This window comes from Haliotis asinina, chromosome 13, assembly GCF_037392515.1.
Source record: "Haliotis asinina isolate JCU_RB_2024 chromosome 13, JCU_Hal_asi_v2, whole genome shotgun sequence".
Classification (NCBI taxonomy): Eukaryota; Metazoa; Mollusca; class Gastropoda; order Lepetellida; family Haliotidae; genus Haliotis; species Haliotis asinina.
This window is the reverse complement of record NC_090292.1, coordinates 20,427,540-20,445,029: the sequence shown is the minus strand read 5'-3', so window position 1 is coordinate 20,445,029 and position 17,490 is coordinate 20,427,540.

Sequence of the window (17,490 nt, the reverse complement as noted above, 5' to 3'; positions counted from 1 at the left end):
TAATTATAGACTTTATCTTTAGTATTTCGAGGCGAGCTAAACAAACCAGTAGGATAATCCTCAGTTTCTCTAATAAAGGTTCAATTATCATCAGGAATTGCACTGCGATCTCCAGCAAGAAATATTCTCTGATCTGGATAGTTACTATTGTTACTGAAATCTGTTCCAGATCTGTCATACCATCTTTATCAGATCCAACGTTTATAGACGGAGTTTCTGGTGACAAATACGTGAATATCATCGTCAGATCAAAGTCGTATGACAACTGCCAGGTAGCGAGTAGAACAGCAACGGTATTTTGGAAGTGTTCGTAAATTCTTTTAGCAAAACCAGCGGTAACAAGCTATTTATCTATCTTATTTTCCAACACAGTATGTTTATCTCCTAATCCGGTGTGTGCATATGTATCAAGTAGTCAAGTTTCCAACAGATGCGGCCACGACTACCTGGCAACGCATCATGCATGTTGTTACCTGTCAATATGCAATCACGCATATAAGGTTACAAACAGTAAGTGAATTATTTATTGAGGTATGTGCGGTAAAGGCTTGAAGTGAGCGATTACGTGTAACTTCGCCCGATGAAAGGTACGGAGCAGCTTGACAGACAGGCACACGGATCTCTTTCACTACGTCAATTTCTGTTATTCGAACGTGTATTCGGTCTATTTTAATAACTGAACAGTGCTTGCATGCTGGTCACATCAGAATGAAACACGTGTGGAAGTGATTTCTTCTCGAACATCCACGAGAACATTGTGAATCGACTCCTTTACGTCAATATATGTCATCATTGGCACCCTCGAACACAGTGTGGATGCAGCACGTAAGGTCAAAGACATTCACCAGCACAATGTAAATTCCGAATGTATCCTCAATGACTGTCTAGCTTCATGAACAAATACGGGCACATTGTGAACACGGGCCTTAACGTCAATAGATATTGTCATGAACCACCATAAGCACATTTTCAGTCCAGTCCTTAACGTCAACAGATACTGCCATGAACATCCACAAGCAGAGGTCCTTAACGTCAATACATGTTGTCATGAACCACCACGAGCATACTTTCAGTTGTTACGAGAGTGTATTTTCCGTGATTTGAGTTGTTATTAATTATTTTTGCGGTAGTTGTAATTGGGTCACAATATTTAAGGTTTTAGTGTTACTTATTATGAGTCACATTTCCTACAGAGAATTATTCAAGCGGCACGCCTCTATGGCAGTACTTTAGAGTAACCTCCCTTTGATAGACATAAACACGAGGCTACGACTTTTCTAGAGCTCTCCACATTAGTGGCGATGGTCGTAAGTGCTCAAAGGTTCTTGACACTATGACAGTATATATAAAGGCTAGTTGCCGTGTTGGACGGACACACAGAGTTTAACTGGACGTATACATTATCAACATCCGTCAGCGCCTGATTTTCATTAACCGCTACCTGACCACGCACTTGGTTATATTCTGCATAACTGTTTCTCTCTCGCACTAAGACTTTGGTGAGGTAGCTATATACTTTGCGACCCATTGCCTTAGATTTTGTCTCATTTGTAATGCATTTGAAATAGGTATTGTGAAATTGACTTGTGACTTCGTATAACCTGTTCTCTTTGCTTAATAATACAATATGTGGCTGTTTTAGACTTGTTTTTGTTCTGTTTTGCTGGTTCACAGGGGATTTCTTACATCTTTAATTTTGTCACGGCAAATTTTAACCGTAACACAGTCCAGTCCTTAACGTCAATAAATATTGTCATGAACAATCACGAGCACATTGTCAGGCAACACCTTAACGTCAACTGATATTGCCATGAACATCCTCAAACACAGTTTCAATCCAGTCCTTAACGTCAATAGTTATTGTCCTGAACACCCATAAACACATCTCATCAAGCCGTCTGTACTCTTTTGTCATGCCATTCCAGTCTCCAGTATACCCACGGAGCTGAGTCGCTGATTTTCTGTAAGCCGTGATATGAACTGCGCGCTGATTTGGTTAAAATTCAGATACCAGAGAATAACCAAGGGTTCTCCTTCAGTTTACAATATCAAGCGTGTGAACTTCAGATGTCAAAAAGCATGCAAGAAGTAAGTTCATTGTCCACAAACTGCACGCACAAGAAGTGACGCCAAATTGTATTTGGATAATGTTATTTCATCAAATATTTTCGGAGTAGGAAGCTAAAATGGACCATATCATTGAAATTTAGGTCTAATCCTATACTGATTAAACATTTGACACCAAGGGAATTGTTTGGTTCTTATATCAGTACAAATTTAGTGAGTGAGTGAGTGAGTGAGTTTAGTTTTACGCCGCACTCAGCAATATTACAGCTATATGGCGGCGGTCTGTAAATAATCGAGTCTGGACCAGACAATCCAGTGATCAACAACATGAGCATCGATCTGCACAATTGGGAACCGATGACATCTGTCAACCAAGTCAGCGAGCCTGACCACCCGATCCCGTTAGTCGCCTCTTACGACAAGCTGAGTCGCCTTTTATGGCAAGCATGGGTTGCTGAAGGCCTATTCTACTCCGGGACCTTCACGGGTCACAAATTTAGTGCTCTGCTCTGCATGTGTAGTTAAACTTCATCTTGGCGACCATTTTGAATTCTAGGTAATATGAAAAAAATCCTAATAACATGCCGTCACCCTAGAAGTAAAGAGGAAACGAAGACAATTGTTAAATTTTCTATTAAATATATCACCGTCACATATTTCCATGAAAAGTCAGAGAATCGCTACAATACCTCTGTCTCAAAGAATAAGTTGTAAAACATTGTATTACCATCATATGACCATACTTGTTTTGTGCCAAAGCCATCACTCTAGGAGAGACAGGTGTCACAGAAGCATAAATAAAATATCGACTCTTTGACTTTTGTGGAGTAGGCTACTCACGACAAAGCAAGATGTCAGCTAAAGTGGCGGCCATTTTGATTTTTTTCTCAAAAACAAATATGTGTTAACTAATTTCTACATCCTTTATCAATACACAGAGGTCAAAATGAAAGTGACTAGGCTGAGGATAGTTAAACTATTCATGAGTAAATTTGAAGTATTGTCGGGCAGCAAACCAAATGTGACGAAAATGCTCGCAGGCCCTTGCTACATATAATGGCCTGTAAAAAACTCATACCACAATCCGAGAGTATTACAGACCTTTTCATGAGCCCAAAACATCATACTATCTGAAAACAATGTCAAAGAAATAGGACTGGGAAGGCTACGAAATCCTATTTTAGATCCTCCTCCTGGACTGCTGGAACTAAATGTCTGGCAGAAGGTGGACACTTACCTTGCACACACACATATGAACATCCCTTTCCTAGACAGACGGAAGTCGTGTTGCAGACAATGGGCCCACAGACTGGTTTCAGGACCTAAAGACAACAACGAAATAAGACTGTTGTGAAGGGTATATCTGTGGTGTTGTTCCGTGTGGAGTATATATCTGTCGATATATCTTTATATGTAAGAATATTGTTGTGTAAAGTCGCAATCAAAATGGTCTTATATGCTCATCTTACTTCATAAAGGGTAAGGACCTACTTTGAAACGTCGCACGCTCTGTACTAAAGATGAGATCTATCGATATATTGTTAGCTACCTACATTAAAAATTTGTACAAAGCCAGCCTTGAGCCTGTGAACATCGTTTGATTACTAGAAAATGCTACTGATTATAACTAACATGCATAAATTAATATCAAACAGCCACATGTTTACAAAGAGCGTCCTGCACAGATTTTCTTGCATAATTAAAGGCTGGTATCTTTCTGTCTCATGACGTCATATTACACTGAAACACGTGTTTACAAAAAACGTCCTCCTGGGATAGGATAACACCTTCATTTTGCATAATTAAAGGCTGGTATGTTATAGCCTGGTGACGTCACAGCATATTTACATTTATCATCCCCAAGTCGATTGTTCTGCTGTATCCTTTTCATTTACAGACCTCTATGACGTCACAGTCAAGTGGCTATCACTCTTTTCCTGTGTGTGTATTTTATTATTGTCAACAACGTCATAAATTCACTGCCACTATTTGCCTTCCTGATCTGTTTGAAGATTTTGTTATTTTCAAAATATAATTATATGTTTAAAGTCAGACATTTATTTACCAATCTGTGCATGCAAAGTACCAGTTCAATAACGTCTTTTATCTGTCCACTAAACGGCAATAGTAATGCATAGTGAATGAGTGAGTGAGTTAATGTTTAACGTCACATCGGCAATATTTCAGTCATATCGTGGCATGAAAAGGACCATATGTACATTATAAAACCTGTCAACGAAGGACAGTAAAACAACTGGAATATCACAATTATTAGCGTGGAAAGTTAAAATTAATATCACTATCTGAACAAAACAATGTAAAAACAGGTTATAGATCTCCAACAACCGAAGGTAGATCACCATTCTAGGGACCATGGGGACTTAAGTACCTTTGCTACCTGCATGGACCCTAGTTGGATTTACATCATCCCTTCAGCCGCTCGAGAGTGTATGAAATGCTAACCAAAATTAAAATAACATGAATACTACGTTTAAAAACCTGGTAGACTTAAATTTACATCAAATGTTTGGGGACTTACGTACCCTCTCAGGAGGACAATAATTTTACAGTGCTTCAACCCCCTTTGAGGGTACAGCCACAAACAATTCTAGTTACTAATCTAAACTACCAATCATCAAAGAAACATCTATCCACAGAAACATATTGTTCAAAATTCCACAATGCATATTAATGATGTATGAACATACGAATATCAATAGTTATTGTTGATATTGAAATTAAAAAGGAAGCTACAACAAAATACGACTGGAAAATGTACTTTATCAAAAGTAGAACGTCTACGAGGAGTTTCATTATCATTTAATCACTCCAATTGTCAAAGAACAAACACGTATCCGTTTACCAAATTGAATATAAACTCCTGGATATCCAAACTGTTCGCAACTTGCTTTGTTACTCATTCCTACAGGTACAGCGAGAAAAATGAATTGTTGAATATACTAAACGCCAAATTACATAATGTCATCTATACCTTGCCTACCATCTTACAATGTACGTTCATGACCTTTGACTGCGAAATTTGTCATATTTCGGTTCACTTCAGGTTTTACTGTCATTTATATACGTCAGTTTTATACACGTCAGCTGTGGAGGATTGTACAAATGACAAATCCCCCAAAACACGTACTTTATGATGTTTCTCGGGACTGCTTCCGCCTGGCATCACTGTCTGCTTTGAGTCACGTAACTTGAGACACCATGCCAAAATATAGGTATCTCCCACACAGTCAACGTGGCAATTTCTGCTGGCAATATTTCCAAGAATGACAGATCTGACCTTGGTTTTGTCTCCTAACTGAAGTTCACATTCCTTTGTGTTGCACGTGCTCATTACAACAATGATGGTAGCCGTTAAAACCATCTGCAGACTGCTATTTGAACACAACGACCCCATCATGAAGTGTTCACAGACAGGATCACGATCCACAATGATGGAGGACGGCCAGGGTCTGCATAACCAGGGACATGCGATCACCATCTTAGGTAACCGGACGCCAGGGTATTAACAGTTGCTGACAGACTGGGACAACAAACCGTTAAGTGATAGCTCCATTTGTTACTGGGACATGCAATTAGTATCCCAGCCACCCAGTGGTGAACGAAGTAACGATGCACAAAGATCACCTCCAGCATATCCATGTACTGTTTCATAATCATTATCAGAGAAGTACCGCCTGCTCTTCTTAGCACCCTGGCACTATCACCACCAGACATCTGACATATGTTTTATGCGACCGATGTTAGCAGAAACACTAACCTGACTGGGTGGTCGGTCTCGCGGATGATACCAGTGACGATACACAATGTCAGTCACTGGACTGACTGGTCCAAACTCAAGTATTTACCTACAGCCCTCGTACGCCTGGAACATATTTTAGAGCGGGGTATAAACAAGAAAAATATTTTGAGCCAGCAAACCCAACCTGAGCCATGTGACACGTGGTATATATCAAATACCGGAACTGGGCAGAAGAGTGAGTGAGTGAGGTTAGTTTTACGCCGCACTCAGCATTATTCCAGCTATAAGGAGGCTGTCTGTAAGTAATCGAGCCTGGACCAGACAATCCACTGATCAACAACATGAGCATCGATCTGCGCAATTGGGAACATATGTCAACCAAGTCAGTGAGCTGACCACCCGATCCCGTTAGTCACCTCTTACGACAAGCACAGTCGCCTTTTATGGTTAGCATGGGTTGCTGAAGGCCAAGTCTACCCTGGGACCTTCATGGGCCCCGGGCTCTATCATACATACATACATACATACATACATACATACATACATACATACATACATACATACATACATACATACATACATACATACATACATACATACATACATACATACATACACACATATACACATATACACACATACATACATACACACACACACACACACACACATACATACATACATACATACACACATACATACACACATACACACATACATACATACATACATACATACATACATACATACATACATACATACATACATACATACATACATACATACACACACACATACATACATACATACATACACTTCTTTGAATGTCATTTAGAAGTGAAAATACATAAGAATGAAGATTTTTATGGATATCAACTTCTTTATGAGAGAACACAACGTTTCGGAGTTAGTGCTTACTCCTTCATCAGGTGATTGATACACCTCTGTATCCCTTTCTCAATCACCTGATGAAGGAGTAAGCATTAACTCCGAAACGTTGTGTTCTCTCATAAAGAAGTTGATATCCATAAAAATCTTCATTCTTATACATACACTTATGTGCCTGCATAGGTTTGATGAGTTTAGATTTTATATTTTGTGTCCACAGTTTCTTTATGTGCCTGGTATATCTTCTTTATTTGCAGTTAGAATGATTTACTTCATGGGATGACAAGCTGAAACCATGCACAACCTGTGTTGCATAAATTAAAGTTACAAAAAAATGGACACAAAGACAGAAAAAAGATGGAAAAGCCGAAAACAACATTGGCATCATTTGCGCTGACATTAATCCTTTAAAACTAAGTACTAATGAAAAACACCACAAAGGGGTTTACCTGTCCTCTACATATTTTCGGGAAAGTTATTTATATGATGTTGATCACTGGATTGTTTGATCCAGATTCGATTATTTACACACCGCCACCATATAGTTGGAATATTTCTGAAAGCGGCGTAAAACTAAACTCTCTCACTCACATAGGTTCAACAACCGAGATATGTTTGCACTCGGTGCCACCTACTTATGAATCCTTTATTTAATGTCAAATTGTAGACATGTGAAATTAAAAAAAAACTTTCTGGAGTACCATTATCAAAGGTCATGGACCTTTAAGTCAAGAATCCGATGGGAACAGAACTAGAAACACATTACATCTTTTAATACGGTGGAACATGTAAAACCATGTCATAAAATCATGCGTCAGCTCTACTATCAAGGTTGTTGCGTCAAACGTGCACCTACCGCACCGCTATTAACAATCACAGAATCTGAAAGACCATAACGATAAAGCAAAGGTTGTGTACAGCTGACACGCCAGGGAAAACCTTGGAATGTCAATTTCCATTACACATTCAGATAAGATCTCTGAGCCATGGGGTTGAGTAAGTTCTAAAGTCAATATTCACGCTTCGTGTATGGTGACTATAAAACCGACATGGAAACGTCCTGCAATAGTACTCAAGACTGAAGCTGTGGTCAATCTATTCCTTGGAAGTCCAGTATGAGAACCGGCCAGCTACGAGTAAATGTGTACTTCGTGTGTTTACTGGGAATGTTGCATGTTGGATGGACGTCCGAACATTCATCAGGTAACTTGAGTCAGTCAATCAGTCAGTCAGCCAAAAGAAGGCGACCTCTTAAGCACTTCACGCAACAATAGCGCCCTCCACACTTACTTGCTAACAAATATAAAGACCCACAGCGAAACGTTTCAGTATGACAGAATTTATTTGTCATCCCTAAAATATCCTGCCTTTATTGTTGGGTTAAGTTTGTCATCTTGATGTTTTAGGTCACATTGGCTGCCTTCTAATTTATGAAATACGTCCTGCCATGGCAGAATTCTTGATTCGTCTTTTAGTTAGTTAGTTAATTAGTTAGTTATGTTATTGTTTTCTTTTTGTTTTGTTTGTTTGTGTGTGTGCGTTTGTGTGTGTGTGCGCGCGCGCGTGCGTGCGAGTGTGGTTTTACATTTCTTATATAACGATATGTAAGTGTACATTTTGGAAACAAATAAGTAAAGTAAGTCTAGGTAGAACGAACTCAAGGGGAACGTGAAGTTTAGTTTGTCACACCCAATGTTCGTCATGCCATTTTAACTATTCCCATATGCTAAGGGCAAACAAAAGCAAATGTCTTTATACACGTCAATTCGTTTTAAGTGTGTTTACTACGAAAAAAAAGTTTACTATGTCGTATTTTAATTTCTCGCATCAAGTTATTGTTGTCGTTGTCGGTGTCTTTGGAACCACGTGATATCATGGTTGTAGGAGAACTAGAGAAAATCTTGGATGGACTCAAGAAGAGGATAGAGGCACTAGAGCAGTACATACTCAGAACAGGTAGGGCATGCCTGAATGTCTGACTTAAATTCGTCACATGGATATGTGCCATAATGCATTTCATTGCCGGTGCCAACCCGTGAAGATCCGGGTTAGAATACTGACCTTCAGTAACCCTTGCTTGTATCTAAAAGGGTGAATGACCAACATCTCGTACGATTGTACATTCCCAAAGCGTGTTGACATAACCATCACTATCGCAGTATGATGCACTATCAACGCACGCCAGCTTTAAGTACAAAGTAACCGTGAAGATCCGGAGTAGAATAGGCCTTCAGCAACCCATATGCTGGCCACTCACTCACTCACTCTTAACATTATTGAGCATTGAAAACAATACTGATATTCTGATACTCTGGGCAAAGGTCATGGTGGAATGTCGTCACTCTCAACAGTGACGTCATCTGTATTGTGACGTTTCTATACTGTTAAAAAGTGTGTCAGTGACTTCCGTCGTTTGTTACTGGCAGTAAATGCTCCGATACCAATGTTTGTATTTATTCTATTAAACATTCTATCCATTTCAGATATTCTATAATAACGCTCTTTGTAACTGGCCTCCTTCTATGGACAGTTAATGTAAGACCTCGGGCTTCTGTAAATGATAAAATAGCGTTACTCCTATAGGAATATATCGCTTGACATAGGACGTCATAATGATTACAGCTATGACGTCACAATGCAAATAATGCCTCTTTCTCACCGGTAGTAGTCCTTGTTTCACTAGAGAAAATGGGCGATCTTTTTGTTGCGCGGGGTGATAACTCTCCTTTTAAAATGATAGAAGCGACGGTCCAGCTTCTCGCTTCCGGTCTGGTTCCCGATTGAACGTGCGCTGCGACAACTTGCTACATGTTAAGACAGAACCCAGCTTACGAGTTGCCGTGGTCACATTCGCTAACAAACCTATCATTTACAATGAGAAGCCAGTAACTGACACATTTGATTTTTAGTTTAGAAAGCATCGGTTGTTTAATTTCCAAGTGCAGTAGGAATTGACACGATAAAGATCAAGAGAGAAAACGGAATGAAAAATCGGTATTGTCACGGCCTTTCCAATGACAGAACACGAGGCAGTGCAAGTCTTGGGTGTCGTAGTATCAATGAAAATTCAGTCAGTGTTATCAACCCCTATGCTATTTTCATCGGTAATTTATTAATTATTGCCGCATTAAAATTCTACAAATAGTTCCCATACTACCACCGATCTCAATGTAAAAAATCGGAGATACACCTGCAACCAACGACTCTCCCCTGGAAGGTTCTTATCGCCAATTTGTGAGTGTTGCGCATCTCTGACAATTGAAGAAATTCCGTATAGAATGTGACAGTTAGTTAGAAATATATTAATTACGTTTTCAGCAGCAGTTCCTCACTCATCTGAATCCATTTTGGTTTTAAATTCTGACACTACTGTATATTTTCATGTATACTTATAAAACTGCTATACACCTATTATCCAAGCAGTTATTCAGTAGCATCAGAAACACCAGTCATTATAGGTTGCAATAAAATATTTATCCCTTGTAAAATATGTCCATCAGTCAGTGTTGTGAGTCATGTTATATATGTGAATGTATTGATTCATTCCTTGCAAAGATTTAACACAACTTGAAGCTCTTAATATAAATAGTCATTTGCAGAGATTTGGTTCAACAAACAATATATAATTCTGGCACATCATATTTTATCTAACTTTACCTTTGTGTTCTTATTTTCATTCAACAGTTCTTAAGAAAATTTTAGGTTATGTAGGTTTGTTAGGAATTAACAAAGAAAATGTGTTTAAAATCAAATATGATTTGATGACATAATTCGAGTTTAACCCCATATTATTCCATGAAGATATGTTTATGCATTTATTTATATTTTTACAAATTTAACAGATAAAGTCGTGCATGTGCAACTTTTCATTAAAGAACACACGCATCATCATACAAGTGAGTGAGTGAGTGAGTTTAGTTTTACTCCGCTTTTAGCAATATTCCAGCAATATCACGGTAGGGGACACCACAAAATGGGCTTCACACACTGTGCCCATGTGGGGAACCGAACCCGGGTCTTGGGCGTGACGAGCTTTAACCACTAGGTTACCCCACTGCCCCTTGTCATCATACAAAAGCTCACATAGAAATACAATATTGCACAGTGTAGCTTTAATGTAAAGTGGGAAAAGATTCTGACTTTTTCATATATCTGTATTAAAATTTGAAAAATCAATATATTGCAACAAAAGAAGATCTAGCTCTAATAAATACTCTATCAGCTTGTATGACTATTATAATAATCTGTTTATTATGAAGGCAGGCTTTATGTAGACACAACAGTAAAATGTAAACCTTTGTTGCTTACACTTAACAGTGCCATTTATTATACTAGAGACTGAAATTTATAATCAGTACCAATATATGTATTTTTCATTTATATCATAAAAGAATTTGGAAAGTGCCTTTGAATATGTACTTATCCTAGTAGTACTGTGTCTTCTGTGTCTGAAATATTATAAATAGACATTTTTATCTTATTCCCTTTTATTAAAACTTAAGTAAAAGCAAAACATTTTAATTCATACCCATAATTCGGAATAATTAAAATGCATTAGAAATCTGCAGTCTTTTTATGCATTATTTATCCATTTTGTGTTTAGTCCATACAATTATCCATCACACGCAAACCCAAGCTTTGGTGATTATTCGCCAAAACATGCACCTTGAAAAAATCCTCGTTTAATCTGCATGTAGAAAAATCTGAAAGCGTGATGCACGTGCAAATACGGGATGTGAATCTAGATACTGATGGATATAAAAAGCCAGCAGTCATGTTGCGACACATTCGCCGAAATTCTGTATATGCGACCCTCAAGATGCCACGACTAAACGAAGAATGCAGAAACAGAGCCATTGGACATTTGGAAGCTGGAGCAAGCCCGTCCCCAGTTGCCAGACATTTAAACATGAGTCAGAGTACGATTTCCCGTCTCTAGCAGCGCTACACGCTGCACAACTCGACCAGAGATCGTCCTAGGAGTGGGAGACTACGGGTGACATCTCCAGCGCAAGACCACTTCATCCGGGTGTTACATCTGCGAAATTGGACCATCACTGCAGCGTACACCGCCGACAATGTTCCTGAGCTGCGTCGAGTCTCTGCACAAACCATTAGGAATCGGCGAAGAGAGTACGAAATCGGTCCATATACAGGACCTGTTCTGCGACAACACCATCGCCGTGCACGACTCCGATAGGAACGTTTGGCCATGGACCCTCATGAACTGGAGGAGGATCTGGTTCAGCCACGAGTCGCGGTTTATGCTGTATCGAGATGGTGGCAGGATGCGGATTTACAGACATCGATATGAAAGATATGCTCAACAGTGTGTTCGTGAGGTCGGCGGAGGGGGTAATGATGTGGGCAGGCATATCTGTGAATGACAGAACAGAGCTGGTGCATGTCCAAGGGAATTTGAATGATGTGCGCTATCGTGATGAAATCCTGGTACTCATGTTATTCCTGTAACTGACGCTAGAAGAGAAACTTTCCAGCATGACAATGCAAGACCGCATACAGTACGCATTACAACAGATTTCATTACAGTTCTTCCATGGCCTTCAAAATCTCCGGATCCTAACCCAACTGAACATTTATGGGACCAATTGGATCAACGTGTACGACGCCGACAGCTGCAACCACAGACACGTCAACAGCTTGTCGATGCGTTGCAGGATGAGTGGAGAAGAGTCCTACAACGGCGGATCCAACGTCTTATAAGGTCTATGCCCAGCCGATGCAGAGCAGTGATTGAGGTTCGTGGTGGTCACACCAGATACTGACTTTGTGACCGTGCCATCAAAAACATAGACTCTCAATACCACTGTGAATGACTACGTTTTTGGATACACGTCTCCCAATACCTGTGTGAATTGTTATTGCTCTTTTATCATTATTTTTTGTGAGTTATTAAAGTATCACTGATAACACTGGATTTTCATCTATGCGTTTCTTTTTTGGCCAGTGTAGTAACACGTATGGTTCGCATCGCGCATATGACATGCGCTGTCAGTTTAAGGTTGGACCGTAAGGATCAGCGCACCTACCAGATTGTTGAAGGGTCATAACAGTATTGTAGTGTTTTAACCATGGTTAAATCATGGTCATTTTAGGGACGCTTCCCTATATTCATGTGTGTTTAAGGTTCGTAAGTAGGTGCCGATTGATCTCTGTTGGATTTTTTTCCCACAAGAGCCCCGGCTGCAGGACAGAGCGTCCGACGCTTGTCCACGACACGATGTATCGTGACATTCTTAATAATTAAAGTGTTTTCTGTAAGAAGATAGTGCTTGTTCCACTCGGACACCACATCAATTAGCGACGAGGAGAAACAAATGAAACTGCAATAGCATGTTAAGGCTGCATTCAGGTGCAAACTTACTTTTCATTGAGTGACCACGAGGTACGGATGTGAGAGAAAATGGCGACTCAGAGTCAAGGTAATCAGTTTAGAAAATTTGATGCCAAATGGGATGTTTACAGCGAAAGACTTTCCCATTGTTTTGTAGCTAGAGGGATAACAAATGATGATAAGAAGAGGGCAATCCTTTTGAGCGAAATGGGAAAGAAATCGTATTCACTATTACGGAATTTGTGTGCACCTCAGAAACCGGGCGACAAGACGTTTAAACAACTTTTAGACATGACGAGAGCGCATCAGCATCCAGAACCTTCGGTTATAGTTGAAAGGTTGAAATTCAATAAACGAGACAGACATGAAGGAGAAACAGTAGCAGCATATATGTCAGGGTTACGACAACTGGCACTGACGTGTGATTTTGGTAATAACTTGGATAGTTCCTTGAGGGACCGTTTGGTCTGTGGAATAAATCATGATGCTTTTAGGTGAGAGAACTTTAGATTATGAGAGGCTATTGCTCTCGCACAAGGCATGGAGTTTGCAGAGAAGAATGTAAAGACTATGAAGTGTGATGCTACATCGACACAGGTTCATCATGTCAATTCCCCCAGCCGTCAACCTTCTCGCAATACTTTCGTCAGACAGTCAAATACCCACAAGAAACCCCATCACAACCCCACCAGCTCCCACTAATGTCAGTGAGCTGAAGTCATTCTTGGGTATGATTCAATATTACCAAAGCTTATCGACAACCCTTTCCGCTCATCATCATCTTCTTCAGAAGAATGTTCACTGGTTATGGACAAAGAGACAACATGATGCCTTTGAGTTTGCTCATTACTTGTACAATATGAGACCCTGGCCCTAGCTTGTGATGCCTCATCATAAGGGGTGTTGATGTCAAGGGTGAGGAAGCTTGTAGAAACAGGATTCCCCGAGGGACTGACAAATGATGATGCCTTGAAGCCCTATAAACACAAACGATATGAACAAAGTGTCCAAGATAGTATCTTATTATGGGGAAACAGGGTAGTTGCACCTCCTCAAGGGCGCACAACAATTATGGATGAACTGCATGAAGCCCATCCTGGCATCGTTCGTATGAAAGCACTGGCTCGTGGCTTGGTCTGGTGGATGGACTAGATGAAAACATTGAGAAAAAGGTTCAGACCTGTTCTGTTTGTCAAGAAAGTCGTACAGTACCAGCAGAGGCAATGCCACACCCATGGGAGTGGGCCTGAGAAGACATGGTCAAGATTACATCTGGACTATGCAGGTCCGATGTTGGGAAGGACGTTCCTTATTCTGATTGATGCCCATTCAAAGTGGATGGATGTATTTGTTGTTCCAAGTGCTACTACTAGTGCAACACTTGGGGCCATTGCCTATTGTTTCACAAATGAAGAATTAGCCCATGCAATGAGAAAATGGTATTGACCATGTTTGTGTGGCACCCTATCACCCTGCATCAAATGGTTTGGCTGAAAGGGCCGTACAGACATTTAAATCTGGATTCAAGAGAATGGCTGAAGGTAGCATTCAGACCAAGATTTCACGTTGCTTGTTCAAGTACAGGAACATTCCACAGGGGACCACAGGTCAGTCTCCAGCACAGTTGTTATTGGGTAGACGTCCAAGATGTTACCTTGACTCGATGCATCCAGATGATGGAAAACGCGTGCAGTGGAAACAGAGGAAACAAACGGCAGATCATGATGTTCATGCGTGGAAACGAACATTTACTGTTAGTATATGTACTCAACTTTGCTGCTAGTGATGACAAGTGGCTTGCAGGGACAGACTGGTACTGTTTCATATAAGATTCGCCTTGAAGAGTCCTGCACCATTTGGCGTCACGTGGGTCATATACGCCGTAGAGGGGTTGAGACAAGATACGAACCAGAGAAGACGTTTCGAGTGTCTTCTCTCCCCTCAAATCAGGCATATGTCTGATTTCGGGAATTCAGTGATGCATACATCGCAGCTGAATATGAAATATACATGAAGTAATTGGAGTCTCAATATTGGCTTTCACGAAACATGATTTTGTAAACACTATCCAATATGGCGGAAAGCGCACTTCTGCGCTCCTGTAAGTGTATTTTCGAAAACATTGACAACCATTCTGGGTTTATCGGCGACGTTTCAGAATTATCATTCCTGCTACATGTAAACTTGATATCAGTGATCATTAATATCTTATTTTGGATATAACCCCCACTAATGATGCGTTTTTTTCCGATTTCAAAACATACAGCAGTAACGCTGTGAATCGCGATTATGTATAGAATGAAAAAAGGCGACATTTACGATGAAGGCAATTTCGAGAAGCTATTTTAAGCACTTCAGCTTAGTCTGGGATAATAGTGAATGGTATCAAAAATCAGGAAATAAATCAAATATTGTAGATCACTTTTAATGTCGAATGGCCACCATTTCTGTCAAATATAATGATCCGATTTTTTCCGATTTCAAAACATACAGCAGTAACGCTGTGAATCACGATTTTGTATAGAATGAAAAAAGGCGACATTTACGATGAAGGCAATTTCGAGAAGCTATTTTAAGCACTTCAGCTTAGTCTGATAGTGAATGGTATCAAAAATCAGGAAATAAATCAAATATTGTAGATCACTTTTAATGTCGAATGGCCACCATTTCTGTCAAATTGTGATTGAATATTCAAAAAGTGGACAGAAGCGCAGCATTCCTTACATTTCTGGGTACTCGATCCCGATTGAGGTAAGTACATGAGGGTACTCCATTCCATTTTTCCCACCCGTCCCAACCATACGAATGGGTGAATTTCGTTCTACGCCATACTCAGCAATATTCCAGATATGTGGCCACGGTCTGTAAACATTAGAGTCTCTGACTGAGACAGAGATTGAGATTGATGCAATCAAGTGATGAACAGCATGAGCATCGATCTACTTACTGTGCCTACTGTAGGTTACTGTAGGTTTCTTCTGTATTGAGTGAGTCAGATAACACTTCACGTGTCATGGATTTACCCTGCACCAACCGAGTCTAACTAATGACAAAATTACAAGAACAAAAAAGGCAGTGCATAGGTTGGAAGGTGAAATAGCCTGTGTATCTCACCTTAACAAAGTAAGGCTTTGTTTGAACTAGCACTTTGTCTTGGCAGACACATCTGACGTGAGCTCAGTTAATTCAATACAAACATTCTGAGATATCCAAATCAGCATTACTATACCCGTATACCCGTATACCCGTATGCCCTTAAAGATCTCCTCCAAACTTTGTTTGACACAAGGAGACTGACGGAACAAGACTTCTTTGAGACGTGTCATCGCTCCCCAGTTGCATGGATCAAATCTCATGATGGCCTTAACTACATTGTGTTTGTATTGCTCATATAGATGTTGAATGGCCGGGTGCAGCGCTGAACAACAAAAACGCAGGAACCAAAGGTACGACATGATTATGTCCTTCACGTATCTCCACTTTCCCGTGTATGCATGGTCCGTTGAGTAGCAACATATCCATGCGCAGCGGTTACACACATAGAGCTCAAAACATTTTCCATAGTGAGTGAGTTAAGATTTATAGTGACCTCGGCAATATTTCAGCCATATCGAAGAGGAGTAAAATAACGATATTATCACCGAATGAGTTAAAACTAGCTAGCGTGTATCTTTAAAGGTGGAAATAAAACTATTTGGGGGCAATACAATGTAAAATGGGCCATATAGATTTCACATTCGTGACAACCTTCAAACACTAATTACTTCTGGTGTAAAAAGAAACAGGATGTGCAAATTTTATGAATGGGTAGTTGAAAATCATTAATGACACCAAGTATCTACGAAAGGTGTAAACACGTCATTCAACGCCTTTCACAAGGTTTGCCTTTAAGTCAAACCTGAGACCTTTTGACACCAATGACCCATGTATTGCAGACGTCTCCGATATTACAAGACAATGGAGGCGAATGTCAGTGAGAACGATAACAGCTGTTATGTCAGTTACAAGATCAATTCCGACTTTTAAAACACCTACAATTATGTCTTAACGTTCTCTATTTCACTAAAATGAATTTTGAAAAATGTGAACGTGTTCAATTACTTACAGTTAACAGACTATTTCATCACTTTATAAATAAAAATGAGATTTAAAATGACTTGTAGAGTTTCGTTAATAAAACTATATTTTTTTTTATTTTAGATGCCTACAAATACCTTGGATGTTTCAAAGACAGCTGGGATCGTGCACTTTCATTCCAATGTCACATGTTCAACGTGACAAAGGATCGATGCCGTCTGTGTTGTCTTAAAGGCAGATTTACCCTTTTCGGAACCGAGGTACATATTTTGCAATTACTTAATGTGCTGTCTGTTATCTATCCAGTTTTTAAATTTTATTGGATTCCATATGATTTAATGAT